The following is a 25,984-nucleotide window of genomic DNA, read 5'->3' on the forward strand; positions in this document are numbered from 1 at the left end:
TATTGTATGCAGAGTGGGGTCAAATATGATAGCATTCAGATCAAACTAACATAGTTAAGCTAAAATAAAAGGCTTTATTTAATCAACAGATCTGCCAGCCACATAATACTACTTCTCTGCTGCTGCTACTTTCTGTCATGCAACTGGAGAATATTGACTATTTGCTGGTAATTTCATCCCTCTTCTATGGTACGTTGCATTTGCTCCAAATGATTTTTCCCCCAATAAAACAGCATTGTACCAACTACCACAAGTAGCATATTCCCAGTGCTACTTCCCTGCCCCAAAGGGGAGGGGAGGGGAGGGGAGGGGAGACCTTTCTGACAAACATGATTCCTTTTCCATTATAATATGTCTAGCTAGGCTCACATACCAGCTGGTTCTGTGGTTCCATGCTGTTCTGTGCCTCTGCCCAACACCTTTGCAGGCTTGTGTACATAAGGAAAACCAGGACCAAAGTTTTCCAGAACTGTAGCTAACTTCCTATGGCTAGGTGAGGAACATTTAAGGTCAAGAGACGTATCCTTCACTTTAAATCTGAGGAAATAGCAGCAGGGATGGAGCATTAAAATGTGTTTACCATGAATCCCAATGCTTTTAGTAAATGTGAGAGGTGCTTTTTTTTGGCTCCAGTTGAGATATCATTTAAGTAGATATGTACCTTTTCTCACTTACGTGGCTACATCTGAGTCTGTTTGCTACTGTCAAAGCTTGCCCTGGCAGGAAAAGCCTGAAATTCTCTGCTAACAACTACAGAGAGGTTATACGGGCCAGCTTTCAAAAAAATGGCTTCCATTTTTGTACCTCCAAATCAAGTGCCAAGAAAGACAAATTTCCTTACATTTCAGTTATTTATGCCAATGATTCATGGGAATAAAAGTGGAAACATGCATAAGGTAATTTTGAACACTTGGCTCTAAAAACCTGTCTACTCACAATTTCAAATAGATGATCTCATAAGATAACTTAATATATTACTCTGTATCTGTACCATTGCCATGGCCAGGGCCAGGGATAGCTTGAGACCTGTTGTGCCAGCCAGTTTACACAAACACAGAACATGGAGATGGTCTGTGTCCCACAGAGCAAACAATCTGTGAGAGGCAGGAGCAGTGGTAGGAAGAGAAATGCAACATGGGAAGAGGTTACTGAAAACTGTATCCATGTTATTTATCATTGGTCAAGATCCCCTGATTCTAGCTGTTCTTCCCTCTGTTCCTTCTTCCCCACAACCCTCTTTTCTTTAACAAGCAAATGCAAATAAATATGTAACATCAACCAAAAAGAGGTACTCCCATTCGACATTAGGGTTGCCAGCCCTCCCAGATTGGCCGTGAGTCTACCAGAATCAGCATTAATCTCCCGGTGACTTTTGAAAGCGATCTGGGAGATTAATATTGTGAATGGGTTGAACAGTACAATTAATGACATTACGTCATGTTGGGGAAAAAAATCTCCCAGAATAGCTTCAGTCAGAGTTGGCAACCCTATTGTACAAAGCCACTTACTGCAAGATGTACATAGAGATGTCATGAACAGAAGTTAGGGTAAGTGGCAAGGCTGAGAGACCTGTTTTGCTTCCTTACTGATCATCTGTAAATAACAACTACTGTCTTTTCAATGGCTTTCTGGTCACATGGCCACTTCTTGCTCTTAAATCACATATCAGGTCCTTCCAGCAGGGGCTCTTTCAGCATCTGTTGTGGATCTGTCACTTGAAGCGGGTGTCTACTGCTGCTGATATTCCATAGTCAATGGCTCGACGGATTGGCATGTGTAACTATTGCCAGCAAATGAGCAATCACTGGAGCATTATGGGTGTCCTCAAGAAACAGAAAGCCAGTGCCCTCATTTGTTTTGTTGAGATGTCTTCTATATCCTTGCTAGGACTGACCCTGAGGGGTTGTTTACATGCTTCTTGGGTCACATGATGCACCAGTCACCACAGTGGGCTGCCAGCCACTTTCTGCTTCAAATCAAGCGTTTCCCCTTCTGCATACAATGGTTGCAACTGTTTTGGCAGCCATGTCCCACTATTTTTTTTTCATGTCCTAGTTTTCTAGCTATGTATTAAATACTTCAAGGTCTGCCTCTGTTCAAGGAGCTTATTATATACTAACTTAAAGGTTTTTTGCCTCTCTGCCCATAAGCATCTTGACTGTTGATCTAGTTGAGCATTGCAATGTTGGGACAGTCTAATAATGCTAAGGATGAATCCCTTGAATCCAAAGTTAGTTTGCTTGGATTTTTTTTTTTTTTTTGCTGGGGTGAGGGGGCACTGTGGTTTACTAAATCACGTGTGTTTGTTTTCAAAGCTGATTTTTTTAAAGCAATGATTTACAGTCATTTGACTGTATATAGTAAATGCTTTAAATGGTGAGTTTGAATGGATACATCAAAGGGAATTGCCTAAACGAACTACCTGTGAATTGTCTGTTATTAACTCATCTGGAATCCCAGAGCAAGCCAAATATGATGTATACATTACTACTCAAAGTGTTGGGCAACAGCTCAGTTTCAACAGCTCAAGATTTCACTAGCAGTTTGCCAATACACATAAATCTTTCCCATTTCACTGAAAGAAATCTACACTAACTTTAAAGGCAATTAGGAGTCTCATGTGTTTTCCAGTGGCCCGTTCTCATTCTGTTTTTATTGTATTCCAGATTTCTCTGCATCTCAGTATGCTCATCCACAAAATAAGAATATGGCCCTTCTTCACAGAGTTCATGAGAAATTTAATACATTTTTTGTAAATGACTTTGAAGGAAGTTGCTATGTGTGTGTAAAGTGTTGTTATACAGCACACAACCAGTACATGATTATATATTAAGCAAATGTCCTTTCTTCCTTAAAAAAAAGAAAGAAAAAAAAAAGATAGACAGTACACACATATGGCATGCCAGAGCTTACAAAGATTTAAATTCTGGAAACTTAAAACTACTAATCTACATTGTCTGAAAAACAGAATTTATATAAGGGCATTTGCTAAACTAAAACCTGCCGGCCTTTTAACAACCCTGAAAAGCAAAAAAAAGACAGAACAAAAAAGACAGAACAAGGAGCAAAGCAACATGCTGAGGAAAAGTTAATTTTTTCCATCGGACTCTTTTGTGTGCCAAATTATCCCTTAATGTAAAGCCTCCTGCACTTTTATTTAAACAATGTACATAATTATGGACTAGCTTACCACATTCAAACATGGAACTCTCTGTTTCTGCTCTCCCTTGGGTCTGGCAGGGGGTCCGGTTTCTAAGCATGAGAGGCCTACGGTTAACCAGAGTGGGCCGAGAATCTACAGGGTAGAGTTGAAATACCATGGTAATTAACTATAGGTTAATCGTATTTACTGCAGCTCTGTTGTTACAAGATTCTCAGACAAAGGCGAAATTCAAGAAAACTAAAAAGAAACAGATCTTCATAGCTGATTTATTGGTAATGCAATTAGGATGAGGGAGAGAATCTAATTACCAAGTACTCTCACTTCTCTCACCCCCTCCCGTAACTGATTTAAAGAGGAAGCTATTGGTGTAATAACTACTTTCTAGTTTACTTTACTTCTTAACACTGCAGTTGTTAAAAAAGCTTCAGTGTTTTCTCAGCTGCATTTTTATGTCAATACTAAGAATCCAATGAAATGGTTTGTACATGTCAGAGAAAAGCAAGAGGTGGAGGCTCGAATGTGAAAACACCCCCAAAATATTTCAGATGAGCAGAAAATTTACCTGAGGCTGGATTTTGATTTAGGAGAGTCCAGAAGAACTGGTCATGCATATGACTGTCCTTTTACTTCACAGAATTATAGGTACAAAGGCCCTGAGTGAGTGCCAAAACTGTTTGCCCTCCGGTCTATTCCATGCAAATATATAATTGTGATGGGAAACAGTGGCGCTTCAAATGTACAGTTAAAACCTTGTGTTTATTTTAGATTGGTGATATAAAGACACACATGCCTTAATCTGCAAGGAAACAAGGTACAAAGATGTGTAGCTAAATTCTGCTCTCAGTAGACAGTGCCAGGTCTGTGAGTAAGTTCCACAGAGGCAGAATTTCACCTTCCATTAATAATAATAATTATTATTATATTAAACAGTAATAAAATATAGCACCTGCCACCCACAAGAACCTAAATAACAAAATAAGTAAAATAACACGACTTCCAACTGGTAAAGCACTCCCTAACTTCATGGCATGCAATTTGGGGCTCCATTCATCCACAGTCCTGCAAGTCTGAGCAACTTTTATCAGAACTGACCTGAGCTACAAAGACACAACCCATTATCCAAGTTTTTTTTCAGAGTTCAAGGATCTTCAGCTGTGGGACGTGAGGTTACATTCCTGTCTAATTCACAACATTTACTAATTCATCAGTAAGTACACCTGGCACCACTTCTAAAATGCAGCCAACTCTGGGGAGGACACAGTAGCAGTCACAGAACAGTATTAAATAGCTATTTAATAATGGAAGTGAGGATGACTACCATACCCACATGCAGTTATCACCATGTATTTTATCTATTATACACCAGTTGTGTTGTATTTATTACCATAAGTTTCGCATTTTCTCCATGCCTTCCGTACACTGCATGGGCAATTGTTGCCGTTATGGATCTAAACAAGTAACAGTCTCTCTCTGGTGTATATGTTTTTATATCCTCATCACCAAAGGAACTGAGCACCTCCCAATTAAATAAAAACAAACAAAATGTTCACTGCTGTCTCTAACTGCAAGCACAGACTGAAGCATGGCAAAATGTGTTCCCCACGTGTGTAAAGATGGTGAAGGGAGCACACTGTGGGAAAGCTAAGCTAAGAAAAGAGCTTTGTATTTAACTCTAAAAGTGATGAGGTCATGGTTGCTCTTACTTCATCTGGGGAGGAGTTCCATAATCTATCTCCAACTCACAGGAAAGCTCTACCTTTTATTCAATCCTGTAAACTTTTCATTATTCCTGTAAAATAGAGCTGTTACTGGCTATAGCGTAATTTCTTAGGTAGCTAAAGACAACCCCATGGAAGATTTAAATAAGAAGATGGAGACCTTGAGTTGGAGTTTACATGCACCGGATGAAAGAGTAGTGTTAACATGGGAATCCCCAGGTCAACATGGGAGTACCAGCATGATGTGCTCATAGTGACCTTTGTTGCTGAGCAGAGGGGGATTGATATTGGGAGAACACAGCTATGGACTCCAAGATGAATGTGAGTCAGCAGTGTGACGAAGCCATCAGAAAAGCTAATGGTCCTTTATTGTGCATCAGCAGATGCATGATGAACAGATCCAAGGAGGTGATACTTCCCCTCTATCGGGTGCTGGTCAGACCGCAGTTGGAATACTGCGTGCAGTTTTGGGCGCCACACTTCAAGAGGGATGTGGATAACCTGGAGAGGGTCCAGAGAAGGGCAACTCGTATAGTTAAGGGCTTGTAGGCCAAGCCCTATGAGGAGAGACTGGGGCGCCTGGACCTCTTCAGCCTCCGCAAGAGAAGGTTGAGAGGTGACCTTGTGGCTGCCTATAAGTTCATCATGGGGGCACAGAAGGGAATTGGTGAGGCTTTACTCACCAAGGCGCCCCCGGGGGTTACAAGAAATAATGGCCACAAGCTAGCAGAGAGCAGATTTAGACTAGACGTTAGGAAGAACTTCTTCACAGTTCGAGTGGCCGAGGTCTGGAATAGGCTCCCAAGGGAGGTGGTGCTCTCCCCTACCCTGGGGGTCTTCAAGAGGAGGTTAGATAAGCATCTAGCTGGGGTCATCTGAACCCAGCACTCTTTCCTGCCTATGCAGGGGGTCAGACTCAATGATCTATTGAGGTCCCTTCCAACCCTAGCATCTATGAATCTATGAATCTATGAATCTATGCAGGCTAGAATTTGGCCAGGACATGGAGGCTAACACACCTGAATTAGCAGTGTTGAAGATACACTTGTCAGAACTTGAAAGTGTAAATACTGAAGACAGCAGCTCATGCACCATGACTAGTACCTGACTTTGTAGACTCAGCGGCATTGTTATGAGGCTCAAATGAAGACATGATATACTAACTATAGAGGAGTCAAACAGATGAAGAGATAGTAAATAGGCTGGCTAATTAGCCTATACATAAGAAAACATTGTGAAAGAATATTTTGCAAAACTAAAGATGTTATTACCATTCAGAAAAAGGAGTGGTGAATCTAAAAAGGTTATGCTCAACTCTCCAGGTTCCCATTCAGTGTGCCAGTTTCTACTGATTTCAAATGATCAAACCCAAGTTAAACTCAAGGGCTATGTACTTATCCTCAACTCCATCCTCAAGCTGACGGTGCAGTTGGGGCCAATGTGTCTTGCTTCTGTCAACACAAAGCTTGATTCTACACTTCCAGTCCCCCATGAAGGTTAAAGAGAGCAGAATGGGGGAATCGAGCTGGAATCTGGTGCATGAATCTAAGACAAAACATTTGCCCTAAAACAGAAGTGTCAAACTCATTCCATCTAGAGCTAGATTGCTCTGTTAATTATGGTTCTGTGGATATAGCTAGGCTGCATATTACCCTCACTGTGTAGCTGAGCTGCCACAGATGCTGGGGGAGGCTTGCCCACAAATCAAGGCTAGAATATAGCTGCAATACAGAAACTAAACGTTTTAGGGTAGATGCTGTCTGGCTTTTCATGTAGATCCACGTATAGTTGCAGTCCCTGTGCTTGGGAAGCAACGTGACTGTATTTTATCCCAAATGCTCTTGGGATAGCGAGTCTCCAAGGGAAGCATAGGGTGGGAGGAGGTAAGCTTATTTGTTGTCCCAGAGGAATTGTGGGCCTGGGCCCACCAAGAAAATAATAAGCCTGCCTCATTGGGAGCGCAGAAACTAATTACAGGGGGTGGAAGGGGAGGACAGACAGGGGGATGAAAGAACCGGGATGGTAGCAATGATCATACGTTAATAATGAGGGATCCAAGGTGGAGTAGAAGAGGTAGGACCATTGTCCTCTCCCAGAGCCAGCCAGTCCTGGAAGCTGAGTAAGCTATACTCCAAGAGGTGGCAAGTAGCTCAGCCTGCTCAGGACCTCTGGGATGCCTCCTGCTGCTCACACATGGCCCCTCCCTATTGACTGGGACAATACAGCCCTTACCAATACTTTTGTTGCATTCAGAATCACTCAAGCAGAAGGAAATGATTCAGGCCATAGTCAAAACCACCACTACTTCTGTCCTTTACCTGTTGGGACATGCAGTTGCTATGTGAAATCCATCATCATGTACCTGAACTACTTGAAGATCCATCCAGTAGAGCATTATTCATTTTTACTGAGGTTTTTCTCTTGCACCCACTAGCATAACAACATGTGAGCAACTCTGAAGTCTCAGAGTTAGACCTCTATGATGAATGGGGACTCTTCACACCAAGCTTGGAGCTTTCAACGTAAAACAACACTGCATAGTCTCCAACTTAGAAAAGGCTTTTTGAAACCATTAAGCTATGAAATTACTTTTTTTTTTAAGTAATTTTAACTCTTTTTTTACTTAAAGTTTGTATGCTTCAGAATCTGACTATCCCCTGGGCTGGCTATGTCAAACGGAAGATAGATGTGGTGATGAAGATACTCCACTGGCACTCAGTAGATGAGGGCTCAGTTCCCTGGTTTGTCCTAGCCTTCCTGTCTTTGATCTCAGTCAAGAAGAAATGCAAAAATCTAGAACTCTTGGTTCCAAAATGATACCTTTTATCAGACCAACTGAGAAATTGCAAAAAATATCTTTTCCTGCAAGCTTTCAGCCTCTGCAAGCTTTTGGGCTCAGGGAAAATTCAAGAAGGTAAAAAGTCCCTGTATTTAGGAAATAAACTTCATTTTTGCGCAGAGAAAGCAGAAGCGGGGAAACTGTCCCTTGGTCCATGAGAGTCTCTTTGTGAGCTTGCTCTTTGTTGTGTAGATCAAGCAGGATTTCTTCCATGGTGGTGTCACATGGCAGGCAGGGAGCCCTGCTGGTCTGAAACAAAAAGAAATGCAAAAATCTAGAACCCTTGGTTCCAAAATGATACCAGTTTTCCAGCTTTTGCTTCCTCTGTGCAAAAATGAAGTTTATTTCCTACGCATGGGGACTTTTTGCCTTTTGAACTTTCCCTGAGCCTGATGAAGGGCACATGAGCCTGAAAGCTTGCAGAAAAATATTTTTTTTTTGCAATCTCTCAGTTGATCTAATAAAAGGTATCATTTTTGGAACCAAGACTTCTAGATTTGTGCATTTCTTTTTGTCTCAGACCAACACGGCTACAACATAAATCCCTGATCTCAGGCAAGTCACTAAGGGTGCCTATACACATGCTATGACACATTCTGATTAGAATGTGTCAGAGCAGACTGTATGCTGGAGCACTCTAATTACAACTCTCCAGCGTGCTGCAGCATCTCTTATTCAGCATCCTGTGTTTCAAAGTGGTGGTGGGGGCACTTTAACTAAAGTTAGTTGAATGAGCTTTAGTTAAAAAGTGCTCCACCATCATTTTAAAGCGTGGGATGCTGAATACATGAGGCACTGCAGCGTTTTAATGAGAGTGCCCCTCAAGAGCTGCTTTAATTAAAATGCCCCCCCACCCCAGAGAACTCCCAACCCGCACCCCGGAGCACCCTAAGGGCCGTATCCAAACTTTGTAGGCACTTAAGCAAGATTTAGGCATCTAAGTCTTAACAAATATCCAAATCTCCCCTCTCAGGCACTAGATTCCTTAGGCACCTCCGCTGTGGCCTAAAAAAGATTCTAGGTACATTTGGGAGTTCAGAAGCAGCCTCGATCAGACACCTAGGTTGCATCCACATGAGTGGCAGGCTGCACAGTTTTTATTGTGCAGTTATTTAGTACTTGCATAACCAAGTACTAAATGACTGCACAGTAACCAACATCTCCTCACAGTCTTCTTCTGACACTACTGTGCAGTAGCTCATTACTACTGTGCAGTAGCATTGCATCACGGTTAGTGCCCCCCAACTCTACTGCACAGTATCAATGAGCTACTGCGCAGTAGCATCTCATGTAGACATGGCCCTAGATACCCAACTCCTAGCTCAGCTCTGCTGAGATCCAAGTCAGTGTGGGAAGTTGCCTAAATTCAGCCTAAATCAATACTACTGTAGCCAGAACCTGTTGCTTCAGTGCTGAGAACATTCATGCAGTCCCCTCAAAAGTGAAAGGGGCGCTGGTGCCCATCTTTTGCCAAACAGCTTGCTGACAAAAGACTTGTTTAGCAAGCAGGAGACCTGGTTTACAGGCCCTTCACAATCCTGAAGGTATTCAACCACATATTTTCCTATTTCTAAGTACAAAGACTACACTGATCTAGGCTGAGTAGGATCCTCTCTCCACCAACCAGTTGAAACTGGCAGCCAGGTGTTCAAGATTCATGTCACTGGGAGGACAGCAACCTAGATAGATCCTACCTTTGTAGCCTAGTGGTTATGGGAGGGGAAAGTCATCAAAAAGTAGGGTTGTAAGGAACCTCAGGAAGTCATCTAGTTCAACCTCCTGCTCGAGACAAGATCATCCCTACTTCAACTATCCTGTGCAAGGTTTTTAGACTCAAGGCACCCCTCAGAAAATGCCAGGTTATAATTTTCTCTCATTTTTTGACTACAGAAAAATAATAGAACTATGCTTCGGTTGCAAATATGTCAGAAAGCCCACACCAGGTCAGAATGTTTTTAACACTATGAATTTCTATTTAAAATCTCAAGAGTTTATCTTGTGAATCACATGCAAATATTGAAGCCGAACAGTGCCAACATGGCATGGCACCCCACAGCACATGAAGACATACCAGGGTGCTGTGTTGCCATGGCTGAGAATCGTTGGTCTCCAGTCCCTTGCTGTGATGAGGTTTTTTCCAACCACTGGCTGTCTAATATAAAATGCGCAGGCATGTCAGCAGTTTCTTAATCTCTCTACCCTAGGTCCATATCTGTAAAGTTAGGCTGATACTTCTTTCATTCTCCTTTAGTTTGCCTTCCCCATTTCGACTATTTGTTCTTTGTGGTGGAGACTATGTCTATGCTGCTAGTAAAGGTCAGTTTTAAGGCCACCCTCAGGCCCATACTCACCACACACATACACAGTGTTAACCTCTTATCTTGACCTCTGTTGACATAGTCCAGCCCAACCCCAGACTCACTTCTGAGCTACAGGAGCATAAGATCAACACAGCACCCACTTGGATCCCAGCCACTCCTCCATCAATATATTAAGAATTCACCTGTGCACTGCAGGCCACAAGCACAGAAGCCTGATAGAGGCATTCCCATGATTACCTGAATCTGATTTCTTGCCCTTCTGCACTCCACTTCCCATCTCTGCTTCTCACTAGAGACAAGCAGCCCACAGACCAATTCTGCTCCAGAAACAGAAAGTACAATGTGAATGGCTTTGTTCCAAGCCACAAGGTCTGATGTAGACAGGCTCCTCCTGAAGCTTGGACTGGCTAAGAGTGGCCCTCAAGGGTGACCTGAAATATGAGTGTAGACCTACCTTATGTGTTTAAAGAGCATTTGGCACCATGGGTCCCCAATCTCAGTTGAGCCCTGTAGGTGCTACCATAATACAAATAATAAATAATAATCAAGTGTGCTGTAAGACAGCTGCTGCTGTCCTAAAGTTCATAATGTGACATGGTTCTTCACTGACACACAAAAATGATATTGATGGCATGATCAATATAATTTGTCTTACATATCATTTTAGAAAGGTTTTTCTGTATAGCTGGTTCAGTTTAATGCTGACTTTATTACAAACCAGGAAGGGGGGGTCTATTCTTTTTGCTAAGTCAATTTTCCTCCATTTAAGAAACCAGCATAGGAGAAGAAATAGCAAAAACAAGGCATCATCTGGTACATGGTAGATGAGTACTTGATTCAATTAATATACATAAATGTAGGTGAAAATGAAGCCTTTTCATGAAATCCCCATACAGTAGCTACTTCATTTTGGTCGAGTATTAGATTTTTTTTTTAAATTGTCCAATCTGATATAGAGCACCAGTCATGATTTTACAAACATTATCCACAAGTGATTATGTAGATACACAGGCCAGGGGAACAGAGAATTGACTTAATTTGTCCTGCTTACATTTAACTTGCTATCAACAGATTCCTGGCATAAATATTTCAATGAAGGAACATGGCTTAACAAGAGAATTTCATCAGCAATACATTTGTTTTTAACATGATTATAATGATAGTTCATGTGACTGTTGTAGAGAAGCTTTTATGAGATTGTGTGTAGTTTATGGTAAAGACAACTTCATGTGAGTGTCCATGTAGGGTAGGAACACCAATCCTGAGGCAGCCTACTAGAAAGGGCAAAGCAACAGTAATGCACTGCAAGAACCAATCCTACATTGGCAGGGAAATAGCCGAGAAGGCCTAATAGGTTTTTTTCCATTGCAGTCTTCTGTGATTCAATTAATTACTTTTTAATAGCATTATATGTTTTATTTTTATTTAATTTTTTTGGCCAGATCCTTCACCCGTTGTGGAAGTTTTTGTCATTAATTTCAATAAGTTTATTCCCCTAACTAATTGTAGCCTCATCAGGCCGTGTGTAGACAAAATGAGGGGCACATATGCATGACACTTTAAAGAGGGATACATGCTTTTGCATTGCTTTAATGGTGTCGATGTTTTAGTTTGCTGCCCCTACAGCCATGGAGCAAAGCACTGGGCTCCATGAAGCTCAGGGGCTCTGCAGGAAGCCCGTGCAGGCAGCCTGGCAGCAGCCCGGGAAGGCAGCTCCGCCACAGTAAAGCGGTGAGCCTGATCTATTTTTTTTTCCCTGAAGCCTGCCTGCCTGCCTGCCTGAGCTGCACGGAGGCCTGGTGCTTCCCTCCACAGCTGTGGTGCCCCCCAGGACCGCCCAAGCCGGGGTGCCTGCAGGCGCGTGCTGCCTGGGTGGGGATAGCACTGCTGCGGAGGGAAGCACCAGCCCTCCTCCACCCCCCTGCAGCCCAGGGACCATTCCACCCACCAGCAGCTTGCCCTCCCCTCCCCTCCCCGCTGCTGGAGAGGCAGGTAAGTCAGTGGGGTGTGTGCATAACACAGGGGTTTAAAGGGCCTTAAATTGAGGCGGTGTTTTTAAAAACCCACCACTTCAATTTAGGGCCCCGTTTCGTCTACACACTCCCTGAGACACAAGATACTTTATTTATCTAATGATTTGTGTGCCCTTGACAATCATTTTAAATGCATTCAATATTTTTTAAAACTCAGCAATTTCCATGGTTAGGTTGATCTAAATGCCTGGGCGTATAGCTATTCACAGGGTTTAAAATGGCAAGCCCAGCCTAGGTTAGTTTGCCTGATCTAAAATGGGTTAACCCAGTCCACTGAACACCTGTGCGCATTCAAAGCAGTCCTAAGGGTCAGAAAGCCCAGACCCTTACTCCAGTTCTGTGGTTGTACTGGTCCTAATCCCCACCCCAACCCTTACTTACTTACTAAACCAGGCCCCGCAAATGCTTGTTCACACCCTAAATAGAACAGAAACTAACCAACCACACACACAAAGGCCAAAGTCCCAAACACCACTTCTTAGGCTTACTCAAAAACTGAGATAAAAGGTGGGCCTCTACCTGATGTAGCCCAATTTAAGAACTAGCTCCATGCAGAGCACACTATGACAATATTAAAGTAGATGTGATGGGCATAGCTGACTTGCAAGATCCACATCAGGAAAAAAGAGGAATGCCCTGTGAGACTTCTTGCAATGGAAACGGTCGATTACTCATACCCACACTTTTCCAAAGTCAGAAACAGGCCCAGTGGATTTTACCCCTTTGTAACTAATTGAGCTAGCAACTAATTTGATTTTAGTGTTTATGCTCATCAGTGATCATGCGTTGTGTCAGCAGGGCTCTGAGAATAATGCCTGTGGCTAAAATGATGCCCCAGAAGTGAAACAGGAAGCAAAGAAAGCACAGAGCATTGATCTGGGGCCCATTTATACAAACAGCTAGTGCTTTTTTCACATACTATTTTCTTTAACTTTGACTTTCTAATGTTCTTGTCTGCTGGAGCATCTGCCATTTTATAGGGTTATAGGGGATACACTTACAGAGCTCCCTCAGGATAGCTTTACCATTCCTAATTATTTTTATTGCAGCAGCTCCCTTAAGTCCCCTGTCTGTAGACCTGAACTCCCTTGTGCAAGGTGCTGTACAAACACAGAATGAAATGATAGTCCCTGCCCCACAGAGCTAGCATGGTCTTCTTTCACAACTTGCTGTTTCTCTTCAACAAAAATAAGAATCCAGCCTTACTGAGAGGATAGGGCTGTACTCTGGGCATGGAAAAGCATAAATGTCTCATGGAAGTAGGGTGACCCAGTCCAGGTGCCTGGATGGGATCTACCTAGATAAATTCCCCCATTGTTCTGTGCTAAGCTATAACATAGTGTTAAACGTTAGTGTTCTCATTAAGTAACACTGAAGTTGATGCTGTTCCCAATTTTCACACATTCCTCTAGAAAATGTACAGAGCTGGCTTTTGTGATTTCACAGACCCCATGCCACACACCCCTACTCCACGTGTTCACCTTTCATGCAAAGAGCAAGCAGCTAACAGTGAAGCCAGCTGGGACGGCAGGTGAAAAATGGCCTTTTCCTTCCCACCCTCTCCCTGTCCAAAACATGAATAGGGACCCTTAAAAATAAAAAGTAGAGTCTAGGCTAAAACTGCCCAAGGGAATATTTAACTTGCTCTTTAGTCATTTACTTATGCTTTAGGCAACTGTTTGCTGTGTTATTTGATGGAAAGTGTATTTACCTTAGCAACTGCAGCAGCCCTGCAATACCCACGCAGGGAAACAGAACCAGATACCTTTGCAAAGAAACCTTCACCAGAGAAAATATCAGCTTTTGAACTTCTTACTGTTACAAAAGGGCATTTGACCCTAAGATGGGTAGATCTTCCCGGGTCTTTTGTAATGACTGGGCAGAAGGAAGAAATGGTTTTGTGTCACTTACATTGCTGTATCTTTACTGTTGTCTTTCCAGTTTGGAAACTAATAGGAAGAAGGTGCAAAATAGACCATGGCTACCAATGGGGCAGGAGTCTGAGCAGTGCAACAGATAGCTGCCATGGGTTTCCTCTTTCTCATTTGGCCATCTTCTTTTGCTACCAGAGTGCACCAAAGACAGTTTCCACAATAGGACTAAGAAGCAGCCAGGGAAACCCCAGCTGTTACAGATCAATTTTTTTCCTAGGAACCAAAAAAAAAGTATGTTTTCCCACGCTTATATTTGGGGACAATCACTTACTTCCCTGAATCCCACTTATGTGTCATACTGCAGCTATAAAAGGCCTCCAGGAGCCTTGAAACTGTGGCAAAATACAGCATATAATGTGACTGAGAGAAACAAATGACATAAGAGACCAGAAATTTAAAAGACAATTTATTGAAAATATAGGTCCAAAAATATACTTCTAACATCTCCAGGTATATCCCAGAACACCTCGAGAACATAATAGCAAAATCTAAATGTTTCTATGATAGGTAAAATGTATTCAATGAATTTCCTAGAAATGTTCAGTCTACTAAAACTGTACAAAACAAGATAGAATCATGACCAAAATCTTACCTGATCTGTATTAATAACATAATTGACAGTATTGGGCTAGAACCTAGGAGGCCCAGTGTTGGACCAAAACCCTGTTGTGTTAGATACTGTAGACACCCAAAATATATAAAGGATTCCAACCCAAAAAGATGTTATCTAAATAAAAGCTGAATGGGGCTAAGTCTGGAGGAACTGCAGTGAAGCCTATGAAGGTATTCTACATTTACATTTGTTCAATTGAGACTGGAGCATAGAGGCCCCTACAGCAGCCTCTTAACTCACTTTAATTTCAATAAAAGTAAAACACACCCCCGATGGCATTTTTGCACTAGAGAGGAATTCAGGACCTGTGGATATTCCCATGTGCCATTGTGACAGGAGCATTAGAAATACCATAGACTGTTAGATTAGACTGATCAGAGAAAGACACTCCCAATGCAGACTATAATGAGCTGCCATTTCTTGACATCCTTTTCAGAAGTAAGGTCAGACAACCATTAGAAAATAATGCAGTTATATAGTCAGGATCTAACTCACTATTATCCTGCCTCTTGTATAATTATCAGATGAATGTAAAAGACCACAGTGTAATTTGGTAGTATTTTATACCTGCTTTCTCCCACTGCTTATGCCAACACAAGGTGCTGAGCAACAGGGCACTCACACTGTAGACTTTGTTCTTGTAGGAAAAGTGAGAACACCCTCTCCACTGCTAAAATGAGATGGAAAGAAACGTTTGAACACACCATGGCAGTGCCACACCTACCCAGTTCAGAGGTGAGGTGAGATGGAAAAAATTCCTCCACACCTTTCAACGAAATATGTTGGCAAGCCGATTGCCCAAACCAGTCAATCCTTCTCGTCTCAATCCTGTGACAAGCATTCAGAGGTGGGGAGGGAGATGTCACTCTGTTTCTTGAATTAAATGAGCAGTTGTGTTTAGATCCTGGTCCCGGCCCCGCCAACACTGCTCTGTCTGATCGTATTCATAGATTCATAGATGTTAGGGTCGGAAGGGACCTCAATAGATCATCGAGTCCGCCCCCCTGCATAAACAGGAAAGAGTGCTGGGTCTAGATGACCCCAGCTAGATACTCATCTAACCTCCTCTTGAAGACCCCCAGGGTAGGGGAGAGCACCACCTCCCTTGGGAGCCCGTTCCAGATCTTGGCCACTCGAACTGTGAAGAAGTTCTTCCTAATGTCCAATCTAAATCTGCTCTCTGCTAGCTTGTGGCCATTGTTTCTTGTAACCCCCGGGGGCGCCTTGGTGAATAAATCCTCACCAATTCCCTTCTGTGCCCCCGTGATGAACTTAAAGGCAGCCACAAGGTCACCTCTCAACCTTCTCTTGCGGAGGCTGAAAAGGTCCAGTTTCTCTAGTCTCTCTGCAGGCCCTTGACCATACGAGTTGCCCTTCTCTGGACCCTCTCCAGGTTATCCGCATCCTTCTTGAAGTGTGGTGCCCAGAATTGCACGCAGTACTCCAACTGCGGTCTGACCAGCGCCCTAGAGAGGGGAAGTATCACCTCCCTGGACCTATTCGTCATGCATCTGCTGATGCACGATAAAGTGCCATTGGCTTTTCTGATGGCTTCGTCACGCTGCCGGCTCATGTTCATCTTGGAGTGCACTAGGACTCCAAGATCCCTTTCCACCTCTGTGCCACCCAGCAGGTCATTCCCTAGGCTGTAGGTGTGCTGGACATTTTTTCTCCCTAGGTGCAGCACTTTGCATTTCTCCTTGTTGAACTGCATCCTGTTGTTTTCTGCCCACTTGTCCAACCTATCCAGGTCTGCCTGCAGCTGTTCCCTACCCTCCGGCGTGTCCACTTCTCCCCATAGCTTTGTGTCATCTGCAAACTTGGACAGAGTACATTTGACTCCCTCGTCCAAGTCGCTGATGAAGACATTAAAGAGTATCGGTCCAAGGACCGAGCCATGCGGGACCCCACTGCCCACACCCTTCCAGGTCGAGACCGACCCATCCACCACGACTCTTTGGGTGCGACCCTCTAGCCAATTCGCCACCCACCAGACTGTGCAGTCATCCACATCACAGCCTCTTAGCTTGTTCACCAGTATGGGGTGGGATACCGTATAGAAGTATTGTAAAATGGTAGTAAAGTATCATATTAGCAGAGAATCACATCTAAATAATTGCTAACCCAAGAAAAATTGCCTGTGCATGTGTCTCTCTCTTGCTTACTCTCTTTTTTTAAACCAAAAACGTTACTTTGACAGCTTCTTGACCAGTCTCTATGTGTGAACTCACTTCAAGGGTCTATCTGATATGGTGCCAATGGACTATACTCAGCTGAGGATCTTAATTATGATGATTATGTGTAAGTTCATTTCCAAACTTCCTGGAATTCAGAGCAGTACTGTATGTACATCTTTAATTTAATTACTATTTATTATTTATCTCTTCATAAGCCTTGGAGCTTGGAGTCTTTAAAGAATTAGACGTGTACCACTAAGATATGCAGCACAGAGTATAACAGCTTAATCATTCTTTCTGTTATTTTTATTATTCCCTTTTCCCTCTAGTATATTCTTTCCTGCATTAACCTCACATAAAGTAATCCTTCCTGTGGGAGGGGGAGCAGGTATATCACGGGTTGTCTCACAGCCAAACCCTAACCCCACAGTCCTTTAATCAGCAGGATAAGACTTACCATACATTAAGCAAGAGTACATGGGCCGCAGGCAGCCTGAGCTGCTTTTGTCCTCCCAACTACTATTCCTTATCACAGAGCAAAATGACTCTTCTCCTCAGCATGGCTGCAATCCAGAAACACAGTGCATCTGATGTGTGCTCATTTCCATACATCATCAATGCCAGGGATTCAAACAGTGGTCGCAGAGCAGAGGGACTGTAACACTCATTCTAAATCACTCACTGCATCTTCAAAGAGCAAAAGCACTCTGTTCCAGTGCTTCTAAACATAAATGACAGTATGCCGTGCCTATCAAAAATCACTTCAGTGATCACATCAGCACTGGAGGGATCATTGCAGATACATTATGCTGGGGCTTTGGTAGAAGGCTTTTGTATATACTATGTGAACTGTGGATGGACAGAGGGGTGATTATTACATATCAATCAAACCACAGAAGTGTATTTTATGTATTTTTCCACTGTAGTATATGTGTATAATCAACTGGTTAGTGTGAACACATCTGGCTGCCCTCTATGGGGTGGACTCAGAGGTGTTCAACAATATATCATAAACGTCACACTGCCAACACCCACCAAAAATGTTCCTGTGGCCCCAATGCCATGGGCCTGTGCTTTGGAAGCAGGAGAATCTTATGTTATTCTGCATGATGCTACAAAGTCGCTAGTGCCCACAATATGGTAAGATGAACAATATAAATTGTGGTCATGGACTGTACATATACATTCCAACAAAGGGCAGCTCACCAGGCTCAGGACTTGCTGTGAACCTTTCATGCATTTTCTTTTTCTTTGAAGCACTGATAGTTCTTGCTTCAAGATTAGAGACAGAAATTAAAACACAAACTGGTGTAAGTGATCGGAAAACGGTTCAAACCTGTAACACAATAGAAGTTCAGTGCACCTAAACTGCTTTCAAAATAGCTGAAACTGGCTTAAGATAAACCTAGATGGATGTAGTATCAGACTTAACTGATTTAGATTAAATTGCTTTTTTGAACTTCTGTCCCAGATGCCCTCCAGATTCAAGATAACTCACAGTCCCCCAACATCCCAAGATGCTTTGTACCTCTCCCACAAGCTTCCCCATGCAGGATGGGCAGGCTAGGCTTGGCCCAAAGGGTCTGCTGCAGCTGAGCAAGAAAGCATGCTGTAGTGCCCCCTGGCTTCTGGCCTGGGCCACGACAGGTATGTGGCTGCATTTCCAAAATAAAAAGTGAATGTCTGTTCATTTGCTTATCAGCTCAATCTGCAGTTTAGACTAACCTGCAAAGATTAAATTGATTGAGCCTTGGGCTTTTTGACTGTCTGTTCTTAGCCCAAATGTATCCAAAAACTCCAGTGAACACTGAAACTGCAGAGTTACACTGACTTCCATGTATAAGCTGTGTAGCACCAGGAATTCCACATGATTTTGATGCAAACCACCATAAATTGCTCTACCCTTACTCAAAACTCAGTCCTGGTTCTAGATTTTAATGAAATTCAAAACGAGACATGATTTTCATGGTTTTAAATATCACCACAGACATTTCAAACAACAATAGCAACCAAGTTGAACACCTAGAACAGTAGTTTACAAATTAGCTAATTGATCGTCACAGCAATCCTGAGAGACAGGAATTGTTATACGAAAAAATGAATCTGAGTGGTTAATTGCCCAAAGCAAAAGTGAGGGGGTTTGTGACACAGCCCACTCAGGAACTCAGGCGTTCCTAGTTCCCAGTCCCACCCTTTAACCAACTAGACATGGGGCGGGCAATTATTTTTGGCAGAGGGCCACTTACTGAGTTTTGGCAAGCCATCGAGGGCCGCATGATAGGCAGCCAGCGGCAGATAAATATTAATTTTCTAAATTTTTTAGGGGCTCCATGGGCCAGATAGAATGGCCTGGCTGGCCGCATCTGGCCTCCAGGCCGCATTTTGCCCACCTCTGAACTAGACAATGCCTTATCTCAAGCAGAAGAGGTACCCCACTCATCACATTTGTAGCAAAAAGGAGCAGCCGCATTACTATATGGACTTTAAAGAAAGCCAAATGCCTCCAGCATGACCACAATGTTTCTCTCAGAAAAGTCAGACAGTAGGAGAATACCTCAGCATTTTGAAATTATTGGGTCTGTGTTTGGGCCAAGCTGTTGAGCATTTCAAATGCTAATCTCATGGAGACGTGGGTCAGTCACAGACCTCAGAACAAGCAATCTCACCCAAATGGAATTTCTGAACATGGAAAATAACTTGGATCAAATTTGCCTTAAATCGCTACCACATTTAACCAATGGCAGATTGGCCCAACTCCCCTCTACTCTGTAGGGCACTTTGCTTTTGCTAGATGGCAGCGTGTAATATCAACCCAACTATTTCCTGTGATATCACATTTTGATTCCTTTATTCTCACAGAGCACTGGCCTCCGGAGACATTGATCCTTCTCCCAGCTCCGCCTGTTGCCCACTGAGTAACTTCAGGCAAGTGTCTTTCCTCTCTGTGGCTCAGTTTCCCTATCTGTAGAAGCACTTTTTCCAAGTGCTTTGATATTTGTGGATGAAATGAACTACATAAGATCTAGGCATTATTAGGAAGCCAAAAGGGATCTAACATGAGCAGTTTATAAACAGGTCTCTCATTTAGCCTGAATCATTCTTTATCGCTTCGGTGAAATGTAATGCTGAGGAGTGTGAAAGACTGATAGCACATGTGGAAAAAAAAAACATGCAGGAGGGGCTCTTTACAAGCTTTCCCACAGCCCTCTGCCAATCCACCTAAGTCCCGACCTGGATGAAACACCCCACCTCTTCCGAGCGTTGGTTTCCCTTCAGTAGAAACTGTGAGTCACGCTGCAGTATGCCAAAATGTGCACACTTAGCAGGACCCTGTTTTTTCAAGAAATTTCAAACATTTCCTCCAATCTGAGGTGAGGATGAGGGAAGGAGCAACCCTTGGTGTGCCCCAAGCCTGGAATGTTTCCCTAGATATTCTTTCAGTTGGGACTATTCCTTCCTAGTACCTTGCTCATTGTCTCAGCAGGTTATTAAGAAGGCAAAGGCTATCTTTCATCTTGAGAGAAAGTAAGAGGAAAGGATGAGCCTAAGCAGAGTACTTGATATTTTTTATTTTATTCCCCTCTTGGGCTCCACTTGATTTCATCTCTGAGCATTTAACCACAGCGATCTGAGGAGTAGCAAGGTGGCAGTATTCAGAATTCCCCCAAATAAAGGAAACTGCTATTGTGTTTGGCTGTGTACGTTCTCTTACTTAAATTCAGTGCCTGTAGCCTCTGTTCAAATGGCGACCACGTATTCATAGCCCCTTCAGATAACGTGTCTACTTCCTCCTTGGCCACAGCAGTGCACTATGAAATCATGCAGCACAGTGTATTTTGGAGTAGGGGGAGGGAAGAAGCAAGGGCCCGCCATTTTTTAAGGGAAATGCTGGCTGTTCATTGATCACTTCCCCTTCCAAACCCACCCCAGCATAACACGTTTCTTTTTCTCCTTTGAAGTTGGTGAATAGCAGCCTTCCTGAAAGTAAAGACTAGACTGCTTTGCCCAGAGCAAAACTTAGCAATCTCAGAGTTTTCCATTCAGTTCTAACAAAGAGCTTCTGGAATGAACTGAAAGGTACCTGCTGTTCCAGTCCTGTGTCCAGAGATTATAGCAGATCAAAATTGAAGGGTGTCGTCACAGGTCTTGCATCATTTTGCGGTGATGAGATGCAACCAGGGGAAGGGAATGATGACAAGAGAAGAAACGTTTCTGAAGAGTTCCTGTGCCCGAGTCGGGCTATGGCCAGTGAAGCAAAAGCAATTTCCTGGCCAGGCAGCAGAAGCAGCTTCCACCATAGCTTCCTTTGCTGTGCAACTCCTCACTTCCCAGCCCAAGAGGGGTTGTTGCTCTGTGGCTGTGAGCAAGGAACAGAAGAGGGGAATGTCCTGTCTCCTAAGAGTAGGCAAAGAGAGCTGCGATCCCAAATGCCCTCTCTTATTTTAACCCCTGCTTAGAGCTATCCTGAGCACAGACTGATGGTGCAAAACTTTGAGTTGGTTTTTGCAATGTGGACAAATGTCCACTTGGGTCTAGTTTAGGACTATGAAGCTTTCATGACCTAAGACGAATGCAAACACTGATCTCCAGAGGTGAATGATTAAAGCTCCAATCTCCTGCAGCAGACACATCACACGCTCCATCCTGATTTGGAGACAGACAAGAGTGAGCCAGAAGGCCATTTGCACTGCTTGTGAAGCAATAATTTGCCATTGCTTTATTTATTATCTGAAACCATTTCAAATGTGCGTAACTGCCCTAAGTACACTATGGTTTCATTCATCTCAGCTGAGGTTCCAGAGGACAATACCATTAAGTAGAACCAAACTCATTTCTGAAACGATGGTGACTGAAAGACTGAAATACGATATCACTTCATTGCAGAGCAGTCTCCTCAGGTCACTGCTGAAGGCAATAGATACAGCAGCACAGGGAAAAAGCCTGTGCTATTTGCAGCCATCAAACCAAACTTGGCTAGGGTAGAAAGGAACAAACTTTTGCCTCTAGCAGCCCATGTAGAGTTTCTCTGTTCAGAATCTCGATTAGGCATTTAAACAGCACCAAGTCCTACTGAACCTACTACTATGCATAAAAATAAGCCTTGTTCATTCTGTGGGGTCAGATCCTCAGATCCTGTCAAACAGGGCACCAGTCTTGACTAATGTGAATTGTAGGGATATGCACCCAGCTGGCCATTCATGTTAAATAACAATATTTTTTTCCCTCGGAGTTTAAGAACAAGGGTGGGAATTTTAGGGGTTAAACAATAAAGTCTGGAGTTAGGGCATCAAGTTCCTTGACTACTGAAACCCAGACGGGGGGGGGTTTGTTGGGGGTTTTTTTCCAACACAGTACTGTTTGACAAAGGTGTCATGTGATATTAAACATGATCTCAAACCTGTGAACACCGACCTTTGCCCCTCCTTTCAAATCTGAAATGTAGATTTGGCTTGGAGACAAAATCCCGTCTACAGACCAGCACTGAAAGTTTGCACACCAGTTTGAATTGAAATGGTACAATGCTGGGGTCAACGTAACACAAAACACTTGGGCCACTAGACATAACACAGACTTTTTATTTCTAAACATCATTATAGTAGTTGGCAGCCCCATCCCCCCCAAGTCTCAAATGGACATGAACTTTCATTTAATCTCGTCAGGCAATTTTACAATCAGTTTCATAATTCATTCATGGCCCTCACAGTTTTACTGTTTGATATGTTGTGCCTTATCTAGAACTTTTACATGCCCCATCACCGCTGCAGGAGAGGGGAATCTTGAGAAGGGATGTAGAAATATGTTTGTTACTTTCCACGGTGTAATTGTAAACCACAAGGAAGAATATCCTTCCTCATTTCACAGCTAAAAAATCTAACAAACCACAACTGCCTTCCTTGTTCAGACAGAGGCAGGCTGCTGATAAATGGGATTTTGAGCAGTCAAGCTTATGCTAAAACACAATAGTGGGGAGGATATCCCCTGTGCAGATGTTAGCCCCTATCTTTTGAACAGTGGTTTTTAATAGAGAAGCTGTGGAATCTGATAAAGCAGCTGGATTAGAAGGATTTATTGGCAGGTACTGGAGAGTCACCATATTAATCAAGAGAGGAGGTGAGGTTTAGTGGACTTGGAGGTTCAGTATGAGCAAGGCTGAGGGAAAAAAGCAGAAAAAATATTTGTGGGCCTTTCAGCCAATTAAAACCCAAACTGCAGTTGGCTGTTAAGGCAAATATTTGTGTAGGTCTATGATTGTTCACACAGGCATTCTTAGAAAACAAATTTCACCTGCACAGCTGCAGAGAGGCTGCTCCAATGTCCTGTAGCTACAACATGTTGGAACAGCCTTGATTAATCAAGTCTGCTTGAGTGTGGCAAATACCACACTCCAGCAGATCCCAGCGTCACGTGTATCAGCATCCCCACACTGAAAAATGGCAGCAGGGGCACTTTAAAGCTCGATCACGATTTTTCAGTGAGGGAACACTGATACATGTGACACTGCAGGCACTTTAACTAGAATGGCTTTCAGAGCCGCTCTAATTCAAGTGCCCCTCCTCACCTTCCAGAGCATATCTACAAACACTTGCAATTCTTTATAAGAAGCAGCAAAATTCAGGAAGAAGTGCAGTGACTTACAGCTAGCTTCAAAATGTTGCCTGCAAGGCCTGTAATGGCAGATACAGAGAGAAGGACAAGCAGAGGCTGAGTCAATAGGCAAATGGCCCACACAACACCTGCATGGGCCTGCTTCACACATGCATCAAGGAAAAAGGAAGGTGCCCAGTGTACTAGGCCTGTGGCATCAGCCCACAAAAGTGAGCCTAAAATTCTGAAAGGGCAAGCTGCTCCTCTTCCTCCACTCCAGTAGAGAGCACATTCAGCTCAAAGAAAGCATCAGCAGGACAAAGAACAGGAAGAAGGGCCTTACTTGTAGAATCCTGCAAGAGCAGAATGGAACCAGTAACTCTCTAACCTATACCCGAGACTCTTATCTTGCTGGCTGACTGTGGAGAAGGAGAAGAGGGAAACAGGACACCTTGCAGAACAAGACTACAAACCTGAAGTTGAATGGAAGAGGGAGAAAGTATCCTCACCCAGGCTCTCTTCAGACAGTTCATTTCTCTGGGTATTGCACTTCTCTGGGGGTTTCTCTACTGTCATTCCGGGAAGCTCACTCCCTCCAAAGAAATCTCCATGTCTTCCAAATGTACCACCCACACCTCAATGTCATAATCCTTCTCCAACAAGTCATGCAAGGGGGGGAGGGTGGGCCTCCATTCTCTCCATAACTCTAATACTAGATATGAGCAAAGAAATGAACAGTTAACTGAATTAATGTTGATCTTTTTTCCCTCTTGCAATGGATTGAAAGAGCTAACTCAGTACTCAGCCATCAGCACCTAGCCAAAGGATGTAACACTGGAATCTCCCAACTATTTAAAAAAAAAAATGCATCTGAAAATGCTACTGCAAACAGTGACGTTGGCTCTGCCGGACATATGCATTTTGCTTTTATTCATCCAAATAGTTTTAAAACAATTCCTTTCCCCTAGAAAACATTTACTTTTGCAAACAAACTGGAATAGTTTTAACAGAAGTATGAGAGTCCAATGGTAACGACTACTTATATTAAACTACACATAAAGGATGTGTGTGATGGGGAGAGAGAAAGATCATCGCATGGGAGCATTTCATCACCCTTCTTTATCTGTGACTTTGCTGTAATTTACAAAAGGCCAGGCTGTGAACCTCCTTCTCACACTGGTGAGCATGTTCTCACACAAGTATTCTCCTCGGCCTCACCTTTAGGGATGTGTGCACTCACGTTAGTGAGCACTATCTAGTTCAAAGCAAGCAGTTCCAATCTCTTGGAGAAAAAAAACTAACACAAGCCAATCTGAGATCTGCAGAGGCAGAACAAAAGACATGTTTCAAAACCACAGAAGGGAAAAGTGTGATCAGAGATGGGAAGAATTTGTCCAGAGCACAAGATACTCGTCCATTCCAACCATTAACAAAGCAGGAAGCCAAAATGATCATCACAGGTTAATCTATAAAGTAGATTTAATCTATTCTTTACCCCTTTATTGATTTTCTTTTTTCCTTTTTTTTTAGCCTGCCTCTGTCCCTTCAAACTTGAACCTCACTGCTGCTAGAGAGATACAATTATATGAATTTTATTTGAATAGAAATTCAACTCTTTTATCATCCTGCATATTTTTAGGAACTCACTGGAATTGCAACAGGGGATTTTTAGGCTGGATATTAGAAAGAACTTTCTAACTATGAGGGTAGTCAAGCATTAAAACAGATTACTTAGGGTGTGATCTCCATCCCAGGACATTTTTAAGAGCAGTTTAGACAGAGAATTGTCGTTTTAGACAGAGGTGATCCTGCTTCGAATAACCGTCTGAACTAAATGACCTCCTGTGGTCCCTTCCAGCCCTATGAACTTGCCAGTGTGTTCCCATTTGCAGCACAGGACAGAAAGAAGGGCAGCCAAGCAGCTCTCAACACAGAGCTTAGAAAAGTAGAGAGAAAAAAAAGTTTTATTACTCTGTAGTTCCCTGATGTGCAGCCTGGCTCAGTTCTTTCCCCTACCTGAACATGAACTAGAGCAGGGGTGTTCAACTCCTAGCCTGCAAGCCAGATTCAGCCCAAATACAGTGTTATCCTGCCCATGGGATTCCAAACAGGTCTGAAAATTTGGCAGCAGGAACCTTGTACACACACTTCTGCCAAATTTCCAGACCCTTGGAGAGCTCTATGGCAGGGGTGGGCAAAATACAGCCCGGGGGCTGGATGTGGCCCACCAGGCCATTCTATCCAACCCACAGGGCCCCTAAAAAATTTAGAAAATTTATATTAATCTGCCCTGGGCTGCCTGTCATGCAGCCCTTGATGGCTTGCCAAAACTCAGTAAGTGGCCCTCTGCCCAAAATAATTGCCCGCCCCTGCTCTATGGGCTAGAAAGTATAGCCTTGTGCACAGGGACAGCATGACGCCTTAGGGCCCTATCCCAGTGTGCAAGAGCAGTGCAGGGCCCTGGGGCCCGATCCCAGCATACAGAGTCCAAACCTGGCACACAGGTACAGCACATGACCCCAGGGCCAGATCCTGGTTCATAGGGTGCAATCTCAGCAAGTGGAAGCAGTGCAGGGTCCGAAATCCCTGATCCTGGCATGT

The sequence above is a fragment of the Alligator mississippiensis genome, chromosome 1 (assembly GCF_030867095.1).
Source record: "Alligator mississippiensis isolate rAllMis1 chromosome 1, rAllMis1, whole genome shotgun sequence".
Taxonomy (NCBI): Eukaryota; Metazoa; Chordata; order Crocodylia; family Alligatoridae; genus Alligator; species Alligator mississippiensis.